This window comes from Desmodus rotundus, chromosome 10 (assembly GCF_022682495.2).
Source record: "Desmodus rotundus isolate HL8 chromosome 10, HLdesRot8A.1, whole genome shotgun sequence".
Lineage (NCBI taxonomy): Eukaryota > Metazoa > Chordata > Mammalia > Chiroptera > Phyllostomidae > Desmodus > Desmodus rotundus.
In genome coordinates this window covers 16867003-16883378 of record NC_071396.1, presented here as the reverse complement: position 1 = coordinate 16883378, position 16376 = coordinate 16867003, and the positions used below count along the sequence as shown (strand labels likewise).

General features: G+C 43.9%; 1 protein-coding gene across 3 annotated transcripts in view; it reads left to right on the top strand.

Annotated features, from left to right (window-relative positions):
• Positions 1-16376, top strand: part of CHRM3 (cholinergic receptor muscarinic 3) — a 454607-nt gene that overhangs the window by 248769 nt on the left and 189462 nt on the right. For all 3 annotated transcript variants that reach the window (XR_008425323.1, XM_053912951.1, XM_053912950.1), the window contains exon 4: positions 5991-6091. The gene's annotated coding sequence lies outside the window, so the exon portion shown is untranslated. The remainder of the gene's footprint in view (positions 1-5990; positions 6092-16376) is intronic.

Below are 16376 nucleotides of genomic sequence, written 5' to 3'. Positions count from 1 at the left end.
TTTCTGCTCTTCATCTCCGTTTTAGAAGATAGGAGGTGTTCTGGAGCAGCAAATGTTTGGAAGTTACATCCTAAATCTAGGGATCAGACCAGGACGAGAGAGGGTGCCAAGGACGCCTCCTGACACAGATGGCGAACACTTGCTAGCTCGCCCTTCTGCTTACATGAGACAGAAGTAAGGAGCCAAAAATGAGCCTTTGTTTCTTCAAACACACATTCTTCCTGCACAGCCAAAGACAAAATATGTTCCCAGAGATGGAGGAGGCCCTGTGGGGATGTGGGCGATGCCTTAAAGCAGAAAAGAAGAAGTGGGAGGATCTGCTCCTCGGCCAGTTTCTCCAGCTTCCCCCTGGAGTGTGTGTGTGTGTGTGTGTGTGGGGGCAGGGGTGCGAGGAGGCGAGAGCTAGGGGCAGAGTGGAAGGCATTGTTGATCACGGACCCATAAAATCACGTTCAGGAGCAGTCATATTGGCAAATCTTCCTTGTATGGCCCTCCTATCTTATGCTCCCATGGACTGATACTATGAGCAATCCATTGTCATCATTCTGTTAAAATATACAGGGTTGGCAAAAGTAGGCTTACAGTTTTGAGTGGCATCCTTTTGAGTTAATAAAGCTGTTGTAATGATTATAACCTGCATCTCTCTTCCCATCCAAAGAACTGTTAGCCTACTTTTGCCAACCTCTGTGTTTTATCCTGGCATCATACTAAATATACCTTCCTCTCCCTCCTCCGGGATCAAATCGTTAATGAGGTAACAAAATAACACATTCGGGGAACCATTTAACCATGTCAACACATACTCCTAATACACCATATTTGTGGGTCTCTGTTCTTATTCAATGGATCATTTAAATGAGCACAATTTGGAATTATATTATGAGAACATGGTTAAGATTTTTAAAATATATTCATGCCTACTCTAACTTAGCACCCCTATTTTCTTGCTTTTCTGGTCACTCATCTAGTATTTATTCATGTATATATTTTGTACCTACTTATATTCAGAACATGAAATTTTATATACTGCCGCCTTTATCAGTCTCCATATTGGGCTTATTTTTACTGTAATGTCTACTTAATACTATATCATGTGCTTAATATAGCAACACTTTTGCAGATGCCATTCTGGGGGAGACAGAAACAGTTTCTATTATTCACTCTCATGAATAATGCTACAACAAACATTTTCCTAAGTATACCATTTTCTAATTTTGAGTGTCTACATTGAGATACTTTGTAAGTAGGACTATTAGGTCCAAATATGAATACATTTAAGGACTTTTAATACAGGTGTGGGTCAAACCGGTGCTTCAGTGAGCTGAACCACACCGACAACACCGCCAGGAATACGAATTTATCAGTGGTTTCCCAAATAGTCTCATTTGCATGTTACTATTTATAATTGTAGTTAATTCCATCCACATCATTTTTTTAAAATTAGGATTCCTTAAAGATTGGCCTTTGAGATTTTTACAATTCACACACCGCTCACTCACTGAGAATTAGTGCAGCTTAGTTAGGGAAACACTCAAGTAGAGACGAGCACAGGAGGCTCACACCGCTACTCCGGCCACTTCTCACTGTGTGTGCAGGGAGTTAGCCTCTCCAGAAAGTCAATCCCTTCATCTGGCAATGGGGGTGGGGACCCCTGCTTCACCAGGCTGGTGGAACGACAATCAGGTGAGCTCATCAGTGCCGGGTGTGCTGGAGCTCACAGGAGTTCTCACCCCTCCTTCCCTCTGTCTGTCCGCATCATCCATCCACCCACAGACCTCCCCAACTTCTTGTCAGGGTCACCCATGCACGTCCTTCGGTACAAAGCTCCACAAACCCTGTGTTTCCAGCCCTCGGGCTGATGGTCAGAGTGTCTAGGGAGCCGATCTGCGGCTCAGCAGCACCAGCGGAATCAGGCGCGAACCGCTGAGGCCACGTCTGCAGGACGCCGCACATTACCAAAGTGTTCATACAAATGAGAAGTACACTCAAAACGAGCTGCTTGGCATGGATTCCTCGTTTGGGACATGTCTATAGCCCACTTTCTCTTTTCAATGTCTTACCCAACTTTTCCTCTGTACGATTTCTCAGAGATATTTCAATCTGTTTATCTGCTTCTTTGTTGTGGCTTCAAGTAACACGTCAGCAGAATCTTGTATCCGTTGCATCCTACCCAGGAACAAGCTTACCTTATGGTAATAGGCATAGTTTGTCAAGCAATTGCAATGGCTGGAACTTGCATATCTGGATGACACTGTCCCTTGGATTTGTCTGCCTCACATCCTGTGTCTGTTTCCTGGGTGTCACTGTGCCTCTGCTGCCTGGGCCTATCTCTGCATGGACGGCCTTTGTAGAAGGAGCTGCCTTTATGAGGCCCCTTCTTCAAAGTCAGAACGACCTCTCATATGTCATAAGGTATGCAGCTTCTGAGTTGGAAAAGCATTAAAGATAAAAATTTTCATCTTCTTTTGTCAGGGTGGGGCAATTTGGGCGCTGCTGAAAGATTTTTCATTTTCTCACTTTTCTGGTGAGAACTTGGACTAGGAAATACTCAGGTGGCCTCACTTGAGGGGCTGGGCCAGTGTGTGGGGGCTGCCTATGGCTTCCCCACCACAGCAACTTGCAGGGCTGTAAAGCACACACCTGTGAAGGCTGGAGGCCTGAGAGAGGCTGTTATGCAGTAGGTCTGTCTGCAGAGAGACTAGAGGCTCGCCCCTGAATTTGTCATCTTCCTGGACAGGGCACAGTAAACAGCCCTGTCTCCAGTGTGGCTTTATGAGAAGTCTATCATTGAAAGTGTCAGAACTCACAAGGTGACTTCTGGCCAAGATGGAGGCATAGGTAGATCCACTGTGCCTCCTCAAACAACCAAAGGAAGGACAACAACAAATTTTAAAAAAACAAAAACAGAACTGCCAGAAAATCGAACTGTATAGAAGTCCAACAACCAAGGAGTTAAAGAAGAAACATTCATCCAGACTGGTGGGAGGGGCAGAGATGGGCAGCCAAATGGAGAGGACTTGCAGCCAGGCGGTGGCTGGAGGAATGGGTGAGGCAGCAGCTGGCGAAGTGGGTGGTCCCACATTTGCATGCGGATAAACCAGGAGGAAAAACTGGGGAGTTAGATGGACTGAGCAACCCAAGGTTCAGTGTGGGTAAATAAAGCTTCAAAACCTCTGGCTGTTCAAACCTGTGGAGGTTGCAGCAGTGAGAGAAACTTCAAGCCTCTCAGGAGAGCTTTTCCCCTGTGAGGGACCCACAGGGTCCCAGAATGTACACAAATCCACCCACCTGGGAATCAGCACCAGAGGGACCTAATTTGCATGTGGGTAGCAGAGGAAGTGACTGAAAGCTGGCGGAGAGCCCAGCAAGCAGCACTGTTCCCTTTCAGACCCCTCCCACATAGATAGCACCACAACGCAGCAATGTGGCTTGCCTAGGCAAATACCTAAGGCTCTGCCCCCTGCTACGTAACAGGTGTACCCAGGCAACAAAATGGCCCAAATGAAAGAACATATCAAAGCTCCAGAAAAAAATACAACTAAGTGATGCAGAGATAGCCGCCTATCAGATGCAGTGTTCAAAACACTGGTAAACACTCACAGAAATGGTTGAGTATGGTCACAAAATAAAGGAAGAAATGAAGGCTACACAAAGTGAAATAAAGGAAAATACAAAGGGAACCAATAGTGAAGGGAAGGAAACCAGGACTCAAATCAATGATTTGGAACAAAAGGAAGAAATAAATGCCCAAGCAGAACAGAATGAAGAAACAAGAATTCAAAAAATGAGGAGGGTCTGAGGAATCTCTGGGACAACTTTAAACATTCCAACATCCAAATCATAGGGTGCCAGAGGAGAAGAGGAAGGGCAAGAAATTGAAAACTTATTGGAAAACATAACGAAGGAGAACTTCCCCAATCTGGCAAAGGAAATAGACTTTCAGGAAGTTCAGGAAGCTAAGAGAGTCCCAAAAAAGTTGGACCCAAGGAAACACACACCAACACACATCCCAGTTACATTACCCAAGATTAAACATAAGGAGAGAATCTTAGAAGCAGCAAGAGAAAAGGACACAGTTACCTACAAAGGAGTTCCCATAAGACTAGCAGCTGATTTCTCAAAAGAAACCTTACAGGCAAGAAGGGCTAGAAAGAAGCATTCAAAGTCATGAATGGCAAGGACCTACACCCAAGATTACTGTATCCAGCAAAGCTATCATTTAGAATGGAAGGGCAGATAAAGTACTTCTCAGATAAGGTCAAGTTAAAGGAGTTCATCATCACCAAGCCCTTATTATGTGAAATGTTAAAGGGACTTATCTAAGAAAAAGAAAATCAAAAACTATGAACACTAAAATGACAACAAACTCACAGCTATCAATAACTGAACCTAAAAAAACCAAAAACTAAGCAAACAATGAGAACAGGAACAGATTCACAGAAATGGAGATCACATGGAGGGTTATTAATGGGGAGAGGGTTGGGGGGGAAATGGGGGAAAAGGTACAGGGAATAAGAATTTGTAAATGGTAGGTACAAAATAGTGCAGGAGGTTAAGAATAGTATAAAACATGTAGAAGCCAAAGAACTTATATATATGACCCATGGACATGAACTAAGGGGGAGTAATGATGGAGGGAGGTGGGTGCAGGGTAAAGGGAATGAAGGGGGGATAAATGAGACAAACATAATAGCATAATCAACAAAATATATTTTTAAAAAAAGAACTCACAGTGTGGGAGAAATGTGGCCTCAGTCTCAGGCTTGTTGTCTACCCCATGTCTGCCTTCCTGATGCTGGGCATGGAGGGTGATGGAAACAGCCCACTTTTTCCCAGAGACCACTCTGCAGCCCTCGTCATGAAGCGACAGTGACTGCAGTGGTGACCCCACAATCATCACCCTGTGGCCGAGGGGCCTGACTCCCCCTTTGCCTCCAGGCTGCACCGATCGCTCTGTGGTTGGGGGCAAGGCCCCCAGCCACAGGTGCACTCTCCTACCTGGCAGATAGATCGTGGAGCCAGAATGAGATAGTATTGTAAGGGTTTTGGAAGAATGTTCAAATTCCATGCAGTGATTGGGGCAGGCGCTTCTGTGTGGACTGTTGGACTGATACACAATCATTTAAATCTGCACAAGGATGCTCTGATTGGGATTGTGTATGTTCCATGCCCCTCACATTGTCACAGGCCCCTTATGGAAGCTGCCAGAACATGCCTTTCTCCCTGAAGTGCTGCCCGCATATCCTTCCCCACCCCCATGCCACCACCTCCCTTTGTCTGCCTGACACCCTGGACTCAGCTTTCGGACTCAGCTATCTCTGTGCCCTTTCTGGCCCATGGACGGGCAATCGCTAGTCCTTGGCACCTTGCATGGGAATGCTCTGCATCCAGCTTGGCCTCCCTACTCAGTGGTCTGAAGTTGTTTCAGGGCACGACCTAGTCCTGTTCACTTTCTCATCCCTGGTTCAGGTTATTTGCTCAGTGAATATTGATCATAATGATGAGTGAATGTCAAATACTTGTTGCCAAGAAATAACAAATTGAAGTAGTAAGGTGAGTGGACTCTTGCATATTTGCTGTAAAACTTGTGAAGGAAACTCAACACCTACCTTTATATAAATAATATAAATACATGTGCATTACGTAGCACATTAAAGGGAGCATCTTATCAAGTACTGCCGAAGTTATTACCAAAAGTTTCCAACTGAGGATCCATGACCACGTGACAGACCAGGTGCTGTAGCCTCTGTGTAAGAGGCAGGTTGCAGACTCATTGTTTCGGCAGCAACTGCTGGGACCACGCGTTCAGCGGGATGCGGTCCGGGGTGCAGAAAAAAGGGTTTCTGGATGCAGTGCATTTGGAAAATGCTGGGAGAAATCTCTGTGCATGAAATCCATCACAGTTAAAACGCCATGTCACAATTTAGTGTCTAGGTGTCCTGCTCTCTCTTCTGTCTTGTTTGACTAATTTACTTACTTATGATTTTCAGCCTCTGCGGTGACATGGCGCCTGGCTTCTTTTTTCAAGGGAAGCTCAACCCGCAGCACAGTCCTTGACACGCTGCACTGGTCCGTGCTCTTCCTGGTGCAGGTATGCAGACCCACCCTCCCTTTTGGGTCGTGCCCGGGGATCCATGGCCATTCCTGTTGTTCTTGTTGATTTCTGAGAATGGAATTTGTTCTGGGGAGTAAAACTCATGTGTCAGGGGTGACCTTGATGACCTTGTCTTGCCTACTTAGAAGTATGTGTTTACAGTATGACATTCAAGGTCCCCGAAGACCCCTTCATCTTCTTTGTTATGTGATGAATGCAAATGAAGAATGCATTGTTCGAGAGAGAAGGGAAAGGGTGTGCTCACGTGGTTCTTAAAATCATGAGACTTACCTACAACTCCGTGGGAATCAAGGATATGATGTATATGTTAGTGTTATAACTGTTTATAAGTGTAATATCTGCAGCTCAAACTTCTAACAGAAAGATGTAAACTTCTTATTTTATCCATCCTTTGTCTAGGCTTAGACAAAACTAGTGCTGGATTATAAACTAAGTGACTGCCCATGCGAATTAATGATCCCTTGATCTCTAAGGTTTTCTGAAAGTTACTCCTTTGGGATATTGTGACATAAATATGACATTACAGAAAAATACAGTATTTGACAGTGTTTTGATTAACAAAGTCTCCCGAAGGGAGTATTCTGAAATGAGGTTCTCCTACGATATAAGCCTGTATCTCAGGAGGTTTAATTCCAGTCAGACTCCTGGGATGGGCGGTGCGTGAGTAAGGATTGTCACAAAGGGGCAATGTGTTAGAAGATCCACTGCTGTGCTGTACTTGACTTTTTAAATATTATCGTGAATGTGGTTGGCTCATTGAAGTGCTGGTACAATTTAGAAAGGTTTCTCATCTGTATAAATCTTATTTTCAAAAGAAAATTGTAACTGCTTCTCTGCCCACCCCACCCCCACCAAAAAAAAGTCTGCTGAAAACCACGTTAGGGAAGTAGCACAGACTTGAGAATTAGATGTGAGACCTAGCTTTGCTGTTTAACCTACTACCTTGGGGATTATTTCTGTGCTTTAAAAAGAAGAGTATTATTACTTAATTCAGAAGAAAGAATGGGAGTGGGGAGGGAGGAGGGGAGAAGTGATCAGTTCACAATTGCAATGGACCAAATGCACCAGGTCACCTTTACTCTTAAGGAAGCTTCAAGTAATAATGGCTTGTTTCCACGAGTCTCCAAAGAATTTCCTCCTACTTTCTGTGAGAGTCTGAAATCCATAATTAGAGTTTAACCTCCCTGATTTAAGGCAGATGTTGCAACTGGTCACCTACATATTCTATTTCATTTGAGTATTTTGCAGCTTTTGGCCCACACAGAACTGATATGCATATATTAAAAAAAAAATTGCCAAATCAAAAAATCCAGAGTTCACATAAAAATCTGGCTCCCCAGGCTCCTCTTTCTCTGTAAGTTGTGCTACAGTTAAACTAGCTCATTGGGCCAGAAACCTTGTTGCAGAAGAGACACCTCCCTGTCCTTACCTTCTCTGCACCTGACCCTGCAGACATTCCAGAGCTGAGCTCCAACCCAGTGTGTTCAGCCCTCCCTGTGACAGGCACTGCTGCTCCGGCTACCTCCACAGATTGACATCCACACTCTGAGGGTGGAGCTGGCGCTTCAGAAGTTTTAAAAGGCTCTTCAGGGGCTCTGATGTGCAGCGAGGTCTAGAGTCACTGCTTGAACACCTTCCTTTGCCTCTGTCTGATGTCACCTCCCTCATCTGCAACTGCCCAACATTATCTTCTCCTTTCCATTCTTGTCCCTACTCAATCTATTCTCCAACAGCCAGAATAATTGTCTTTAGGTAGAAAAGCATATGATCAATTCCTGCTTAAACCTCTTCGATAACAAAGGGACAATAACTGATAATGATCCTTTATCCATTGGTTGGATAAAGCCCCTGAGTCCAAGCTTTGTTGGAGGAACAAATCATCGAGGCATGAGCTTCATGGTGAAATGGGGGAGAAGGCATAAAGGATGCGACTGGGGATGCGGGGGCCGTTGGCTCCATTCCCTCCTCAGTACCTCCCACTCCTCTGCTGCCCTAGGCGGTGACCCTGGTGTACCACCGACCTGCCCAACAACGCCTGCTGCCAGTCGGGGCGCTGATCTCTTGCACTAGCAGCAGTTTATAACTGGTCAGTGACAGTACTGTAGGATTAACTTTATGGCACAGCCAGCAGTTTATTAACTGTCAGTCTTTTATAGTCTCATGATTCACTCGGCACTGTAAGTTGATATGGCAGTTTTGAGGCAGAATGACAGAATTAGGGGCGTCTGTCAGGGTGGGGTTATGGCTGCCGTGCTGTCTCCTGCTGCTCAGACACACAGGCCTTCCTTTCACCACTGAGAAGTGGCAGCCCAGTGACTCACCTGAGCTGCCACGGAGACTGTTTCGTCCCAGTGACCACAGAGAGACTCCACGGACTTGCTTTAACCATTCAGAGTTCTCGTTTAGACTAATCTCCGGTAACTGCACGTGGAATGGAAAATGATAAGGCATCAGCAGAATGTTTTCATTGAAAAGGACACCCTTGGAGGTTTAGTGATGTTATTTTAACCAGTTTTAAAAGAAATCAGTAAATGCAAGGTTCATGGAAGCTGAGTGGAAACATGGGTCCATGTCGGCACCCCTTGTGCCTGGCAGAGTCAACTTGTATTTCCTACTGGTGACAACGTTTGTCTTCAGTGTAAAAGCATCAGTGTTTCACCAATTACATTACAATAAGTACAAAATGTGCATGGGACATTTGGGTGATGCAGACCAATAATGATGCTATAAAAACGTAGTTACCTAGGAATTGAATTCACGCCTGAGGTAGAGCTACCTACTTTACCATAAATTAGTTTCATTAATGAAGATAAAGTGTGTTCAAGGACCTGATTTACCCAAGTAATAAACCTGTGCGAGCTATCCTTTCATTTATGAAAACAGTTGGTATTTTAAGCTTCCTCCAAAATATTTATTTGGGGGGAAAGTGGAGAACACAATACACAAAGAGGCACAAGCACACACACCCTGGACATCCCTGGAGACACAGCACAGGGCGGGGCGGTTACAGAGAGGCCTGGGGCTCCGTTCTGCACCCAGGTGGACTGGCCTTGCACAGTCTTCACCGTGGTGGGGAGAGCCGTAACCAGCCCAGTTTCGGCCTGTCTTTGAAGGATTCAGGCAGCAAACCTTTTATCTTTTAGAGTTCTACATCAGAATAGGAAAAGCTATTCAAATACTATGCCACCATTTTTTTTTCCTTAAATTTCTTATCTCTTTGAGGGCCCTGGTTCTGTACAGGGGAAGATTAAAATCTGTTTGAAATCTACCATATTGCCGCCACACAAAACAGCCACTGAGGGGAAATGGATAGTGTCTGAAATGAGCCTCGGGTTAAGCATACCTCACTTTGCATTTTTCACTAGTGTTTTCATTTTCTGTGAACTACCTTTAATTAGAGAACTACCTTTAGTTGTATTCACTGACCTGTAATTGGTTAGGATTCATTTAAAACCTCTAATGTGTAGGGGGAACGTGCCCTGTGGATATTACAAGGCAGACACTTTGCCACTTTGTGATACAGAGTTGGTTGTGCGGGTTTGTACTATTTTATATTAATACATGAAACGGCCCCAAATGTGTGTGTTTGTCGTAGATACTTACTATTATCCCGAACCTTTCTGATTCTTGATACTGCTCTGGCACGTCGTATTGACTTTTGAGAATGTCTATTTTGGAACAAAACATATATATTCTTTAGGATCCTCCATGCTTGGGCCATATTCTTAGACTTTAATAAATATCTGTGCAATGAGTGAATGAATAACTGAAATGCATTTCAATTTTAGACACAAGCGAATGAAATTATACCAGAGCTAGAGCTGACTTCACCAATGAACTAGATCCATAAACTAGTGAGCAATGCACGAAAATGCATCAGATCAGAGACTGTGTCTGGTATGCTCTGTTAGAGCAGAGAGAGGGCCATCGCTTGTGAGGAATTTGGACAAAGTCAAAAGACCAGAAAGCTAATGCTTTGTTTGGTAGCAAATCCTGGTTCTGCTGAGGCAAGGCTGCTTGCTTCCCTGTCCTCCTTCACCGGTGTTTTCATCTTTGAAGTTTTATTTCTGTTATGGGACAGAGGCGTTCGAGTATAAAGACTCCTGATCAAGGTGCCCTTTCCTCCCCATCACCAGAGTCACGGGGCCAGACTTCCAGAGGGTCGGCACTGCAGTGGGCTGTACATCCTGGTCTGCCGCACCGAGCAGCTTCCGGGGGGCCCAGTGCAGTGACACGTCACCCAGACAAGCCCCCAGGCCTCCGTCCACTTATCCCTTAGATCTCTGACTTTTCTTGGGAAAGCTCAAACACAATAAAAGTGATCTGCTTCCTGTTGTTTCACTCTTACATTTTACAAAAATGTGATGGTCCAAACTCATCTGTTGGTCTTAACACTGACATCGAGTTATTTTCTCAACAGTTGTAAAATTTCACTTTGAATTTAAATTCCATTCTTAGTAGAACTATAAATTGTCCTCAGGGAACTATGAAGTTAATGTATTTCAGATTTCTAAATCATATTTGCATATGGGGAAGTTTAAAAAATAAACCGGTTTTCTTTATCAGAATATTAGTAATATGATCATTGATAACTTTGATGACAAATGTTCTGACGTCAACAACTTCCCTATTGTTAGTTTGGTCATATCAGCGTTCAAACATGTTTTTCTTTATATTATTAGCTGTCTTCTCTTCAACATTTTTATCTTCTACCCTTGTTTTTATTCATGTATCGGTATTCTGCTTTAAAAAAAAAAAGATGTTAGATGGGTTATAACAAGAATAAAATGTAATTATAAATAAAATAGAAAATTAGAGTAGGACAAATATAAATTAAACTGGAGAATCAAGAGACAAGTATTAGTCCCAGTGAGGGAGACCCCAGGACCTGCGACTGCTACTCTCGATCCTCAGGCTCGACTCTATTTTTCTTGGCAGCTCAAGCAAAATTTAGGTAACGATCTTGTTATTGAAAAATAAATCCTGAAGAGAATCAGTGCTTTGTCTAACATTAAAGTATTCATCCTGTAAGAAGAGAAATCACACACCTGGTGGGACTGGAGGAGAAGGAGTGCTTCCGAGACTGTGGGGCCCAGAGCGAGGCCCCCGCAGCAGCGCAGCGGCGAAGCGGTGTGGCGGGTGGGCCAGCGGGTGGGGCAGTGGGCTCAGACCACGGCTCACAGCCTCCAGGGTGCAGTGCCTGTGTCCTGACTACATGTGTGTTGCCAGCCTATTTTACTTACTTTTGTAACCATGTTTCAACCAATGGTTTAAAGAAACCAATTGAAGCAAGGATTTTATGTGTGGAAATCCATTGACCTTTTAACCTCAGTGGGCCCAGAGGCCTTGATTTTGTCTTCTGTTCAATACCATTGTCAGAATTGAATTCCCACTGTTTTATGGAATCAAGTTAAAACTGTACTTATAAAATTATCTAGGTTCCCATAAAAGCGAGGATAGTTTTAGTGTTTCAAATTCTGTAGTTTATCTTATTTGGCATAAAATTGTGTGCTTGCCTAACACAGTATTCATTACATTGACTGCTTTTGGATATATATATTTTTTATTTTGTTGCTCTTTAAGCTTTAGAAAAATGAACAAGTCTGTATATTTTCTTTGAGAACACTGAACAAAGAGAAGTAAACTTCCACTTACTTTACTAAATAAGTTCTTGTATTAATGGAAAAACTTTATATCATTGTCCTACTGTTGAAAAATAACTCATTTTAAATCTTCTATTAAGTCCACGGCCTATGGCAATATGCAAATTGTCACAGTGGATCGTCATACAGGCGTGGCACACAATTCGATCATTTCAGAAAGGAAGAAAATGGGAATCGCATATTTTGCAAGTGGCATTCTATAAGACAGAGTTAGAAATACCTATGCATGAATTCTGGCCTTAAAAGATTGAAAAAACTATTTTCAATATTGAAAACCAGTTGAAATAGACCTATAAGAAAAGATGAACTGTCAGTTAACAGCCCTGCCCTATGTTAACAAACAACGTATTTCCAAATACCACATTAAAACAAAGTATGTACTAAAACAGGGCAGCAAATAGAGCCAAGTAGAGTAGCCCAGATCTCATACTTAATCCTTCTCTCGCTAGGTTCCTAGGCCTTTGAGCATACTGTTAGCTTCTGGTTGCACTACATCTCCGTTCTATCAAAGTCACAGAAATTTGAGAGCCTGTCTCAGAACTGTAAACAAAACGTCACCCTGTCAGTGCTGGCAGCTGTCCTTTGGGGACAAGTTTTCCACTGATAAAGACCATTTTAATTTTACACTAAGCCGAGTATTTGACCTGACCGCAGTTCACACAATTTAATCTGCTTCACCATTTCTCCTTTACAAAGCTCGGCGGGGGTCCAGTCCCTGTGTGAGTCCCCTGGCTCCTATTGTTACCTCAGATTAACTGATTTAAGTGTCAGTGTAGCCCTGGGAAATAGGGGACCTACAAGAAAACAAGAATATAGAAAACCGTCCTGAGTAATCCCCACCTACTTCCTAGGAGGGAGGGACCCTGATCACTGGATCTTTCCCGTTAGTGCAAACCCTTAGGCTCTAAAGGCGGCCTCTCCCCGGGGCAATTGGGCCCACAGGGGGCATGAGGCGAGGTCTGGAGCCCTGCTTGGTTGTCACATCTGATAGGGGAGTATGTGGCACCTGGTGGCCAGAGGCCCAAAGTTTGCAGGATGCCACCCCCACAGGAGTTACCCTGACCAAATGTCCTGGTGCAGAGGTGGAGAGACTGCCCTAAATCAGTGCCTTGAAGAGAATAGTCAGTAATCAGCAGAAGGATACAAATGTGAATGAAAAAGTGGAGGGTGTGTGACTACCCTGAGGCAGGGGCTCTGGGGAGAGAGACTGGAGGCATCCAGAGAGAGGATGGCCTCGCCCAAGAGGCCCTGGTGAGATGTCTGTGGAAGTGTGCTAATGCAAGATTCGTTGTCCGCCCTCAGAAATACCATGCTTTGCCCTGGCTAATGTGGCTCAGTGTATTGAGCTCCGGCCTGCAAAGCAAGGTGTCGGTGGTTCAATTCCCAGTGAGGGCACATGCCTGGTTTGCAGGCCAGGTCCCCAGTATAGGGGCCTATGACAAGCAACCACACATTGATGTTTCTCTCCCTTTCTTTCTCCCTCCCTTCCCTTCTAAAAAAAAAAAAAAAAAAGAGAGAGAGAGAGAGAGAGAAATACCACGCTCTTCCGTACAATCAGATGTAGGGGGTCGTCTGGCTCCGTTTCAGCCTCTAGCTGTGCCTTGGGTTAGACTCAGTTTCCTAAAACTGGGCTGTTGCCACTTGTCCCCCCACCCCCTCGGGACCCCAGCCAGGCCCTGGGGGCTCTACCATTTGAGGAAACGTATTTAACTTCTCTGAGCTTCAGTTCTCTCATTTGTATGAATGAAAATGACATTTCCCGGGATTGTTGCGAGGCATAAATGAGTATCTATGGCAAAGCAAGTTCTTAACCAAGATGTTAACCCCTCAGCCTCCTTTAAGGGGCGTTCTAAATTTGCTTCCTGAAGGGAGAGGTCCCGTAACCTGTGGTGCTCCGTCGTCTTCAACCCAAAGTAGTGCAAACACGTCAATCGTAAACGTCCCCGCTCTGCCTCTCCCATATTCTCAGAAGTTCATCTGTCTTTGATCCCCGCCCCCCCCACACTGCTGGGCAGAGGCCACCTCCTCAGGGAGTCAGGCCTCCTGTGTCATCGCTCCTCAACCATCTCTCTGCCACCAAGTGTCCTGGGATTTTTTGTTCCCCAATAGTACTTTACCATACTGGTTTTCAAAAAAGGTCCAATGATGATTCTTTAACTTTGTTCAAACTACATTATCAAATTATCAATAAAGTAATACTAGCATTAATACTTAATGTTCTAGATGCCGTGTATTTGAACGCTAAGTTTATTCAAGTCCCCTAAGCACATTGTACACATTTATTGGTACATATCCCTCTTCTTTCAAGAATAATAATATCGCATGTTGATGTATCTATGGTTTAAAACTGCTTCCGGACAGGAAGTTGTATAGGGTAGTGGATATGGGCATACGCTTTGCATTGGGCAGCTCAGGGTCCAAGTCTTGGATTAAAACTTACCTGCTGTGTGTCCCTGTTTCCTGACTTACTTAGCTTTGCCTTCCCGTTCTGCACCTGAGGGTAGTTGGACCCCTTCCTGGACGGACAGACTGTGTACATGGTGTGAGGAGGTGTGTAGAGGACTTGCTCCGTGCCTGGGAATAGTAAGCGTTCAGAGGATGGTGATTTTAGTTTAGACCTTGCAGAGGCCCTATTGGTTCAATTTTATGTCAGAGGGAGGTAGGGAGAGAAAAAGTGATGTCCACAGGGATTGTGAAGTGTCTTACCTCAAATCACACAGCTTTGAAGGGCTGGAGTGACCCCCCACCCCCTAAGCCCCCAGGCCAGTACTGCCTCTAGCCCCTGCACTCCTAGGGGCCAGACTGAGTTTTACATCCTCTACTATGTTCTGAAACTTGTTAAGCACTCCAGAAACAGCGGATGGTAAGACAACTTCAAGAATTCCCGTGAAGAATAGAAGTTGTGGATGAGCACACCCAGAGTCCCTGAGCCCATGGTGACCCCGGGGTGTACGGCTCACAGCCAAGGGCACAAGTCCTGTGTCCCAGTGCTGACGAGAGCCCGTGCACACGCACTGCATGCTTGCATTGGTTAAATGGAGCAGCGTTAGTAATGGAGAGGTGTTTAAATGAAACACTGTTAAGTTTTAAAAAGTGTTTTATTATCATTGGTGTTATTTGACACTAATATTTCGGAAAGAACGTATGTCTTTGAATAGGTTTATATCTTAAAGTCTTTAACTGTATTCTCTTCTATATTAAGTATAAAATGCTACAGTTACATCAATTCTTCCCTTAATTTCTAATTTTCTTTTTGTTTTTAAGTATATTTTATTGATTATGCTATTACAGTTATCCCTTTTTTTTTTCTCCCTTTTATCCCTCTCCGCCCTGCATGCCCCCTCCCTCCAAATCCCACCTCCTTAGTTCATGTCCATGGGTCCTACGTATAAGTTTTTTGGCTTCTCCATTTTCTATGCTATTCTTAAACTCCCTCTGTCTATTTTGTACCTACCAATTATGCTTATTCTCTGCACCTTTCCCCCCATTCTCCCACCTCCTTCTCCCCACTGATAACCCTCCATGTGATCTCCATTTCTGTGATTCTGTTCCTGTTCTCATTGTTTGCTTAGTTTGTTTGTTTTTTTTAGGTTCAGTTATTGATAGCTGTGTTTGTTGTCATTTTACTGTTCATAGTTTTGATCTTCTTCTTTTTCTTAGATAAGTCACTGTAACATTTCATATAATAAGGACTCGGTGATGATGAACTTCTGTAACTTGACCTTATCTGGGAAGCACTTTATCTGCCCTTCCATTCTAAATGATAGCTTTGCTGGATACAGTAATCTTGGATGTAGGTCCTTGCCTTTCATGACTTTGAATGCTTCTTTCCAGCCCCTTCTTGCCTGTAAGGTTTCTTTTGAAAAATCAGCTGATAGTCTCATGGAACTCTTTTGGAGGTAACTGTGTCCTTTTCTCTTGCTGCTTTTAAGATTCTCTCCTTCTCTTTAATTTTGTATAATATAGTTATAATGTGTCTTGGTTTGTACTTCCTTGGGTCCAGCTTCTTTGGAACTCTCTGAGCTTCCTGGATTTGCAAGTGTATTTCCTTCACCAGATTGGGGAAGATTTCCTTCATTATGTTTTCCAATAAGTTTTCAACTTCTTGTTCTTCCTCTTCTCCTTCTGGCACCCCTATGATTCAGATGTTGAAACTTTTAAAGTTGTCCTGGAGGTTCCTAAGCCTCTCCTCATGTTTTTAATTCTTGTTTCTTCATTCTATTCTGATTGAATGTTTATTTCTTCCTTCTGCTCCAAGTCATTGATTTGAGTCCTGGTTTCCTTCCCTTTACTATTGGTTCCCTGTGTATTTTCCTTTATTTCACTTTGTATAGCCTTCATTTCATTATTTTGCAACCAAATTCAACCAATTATGTGAGCATCCTGATTACCAGTGATAGGTTGGCTATCTCTTAATCACTTAGTTGTATTTTTTCTGGTGCTCTGATCTGTTCTTCATTTGGGCCATCTGTTTGCCTCAGTGCACCTGTTACGTAGTAAGGGGTGGAGCCTTAGATATTCACCAGGGCGGGGCAACCCATTTCACTGCATTGTGGTGCTCTATGTGGGGTAGGGGTCTACGAGGGAACAATGCTGCT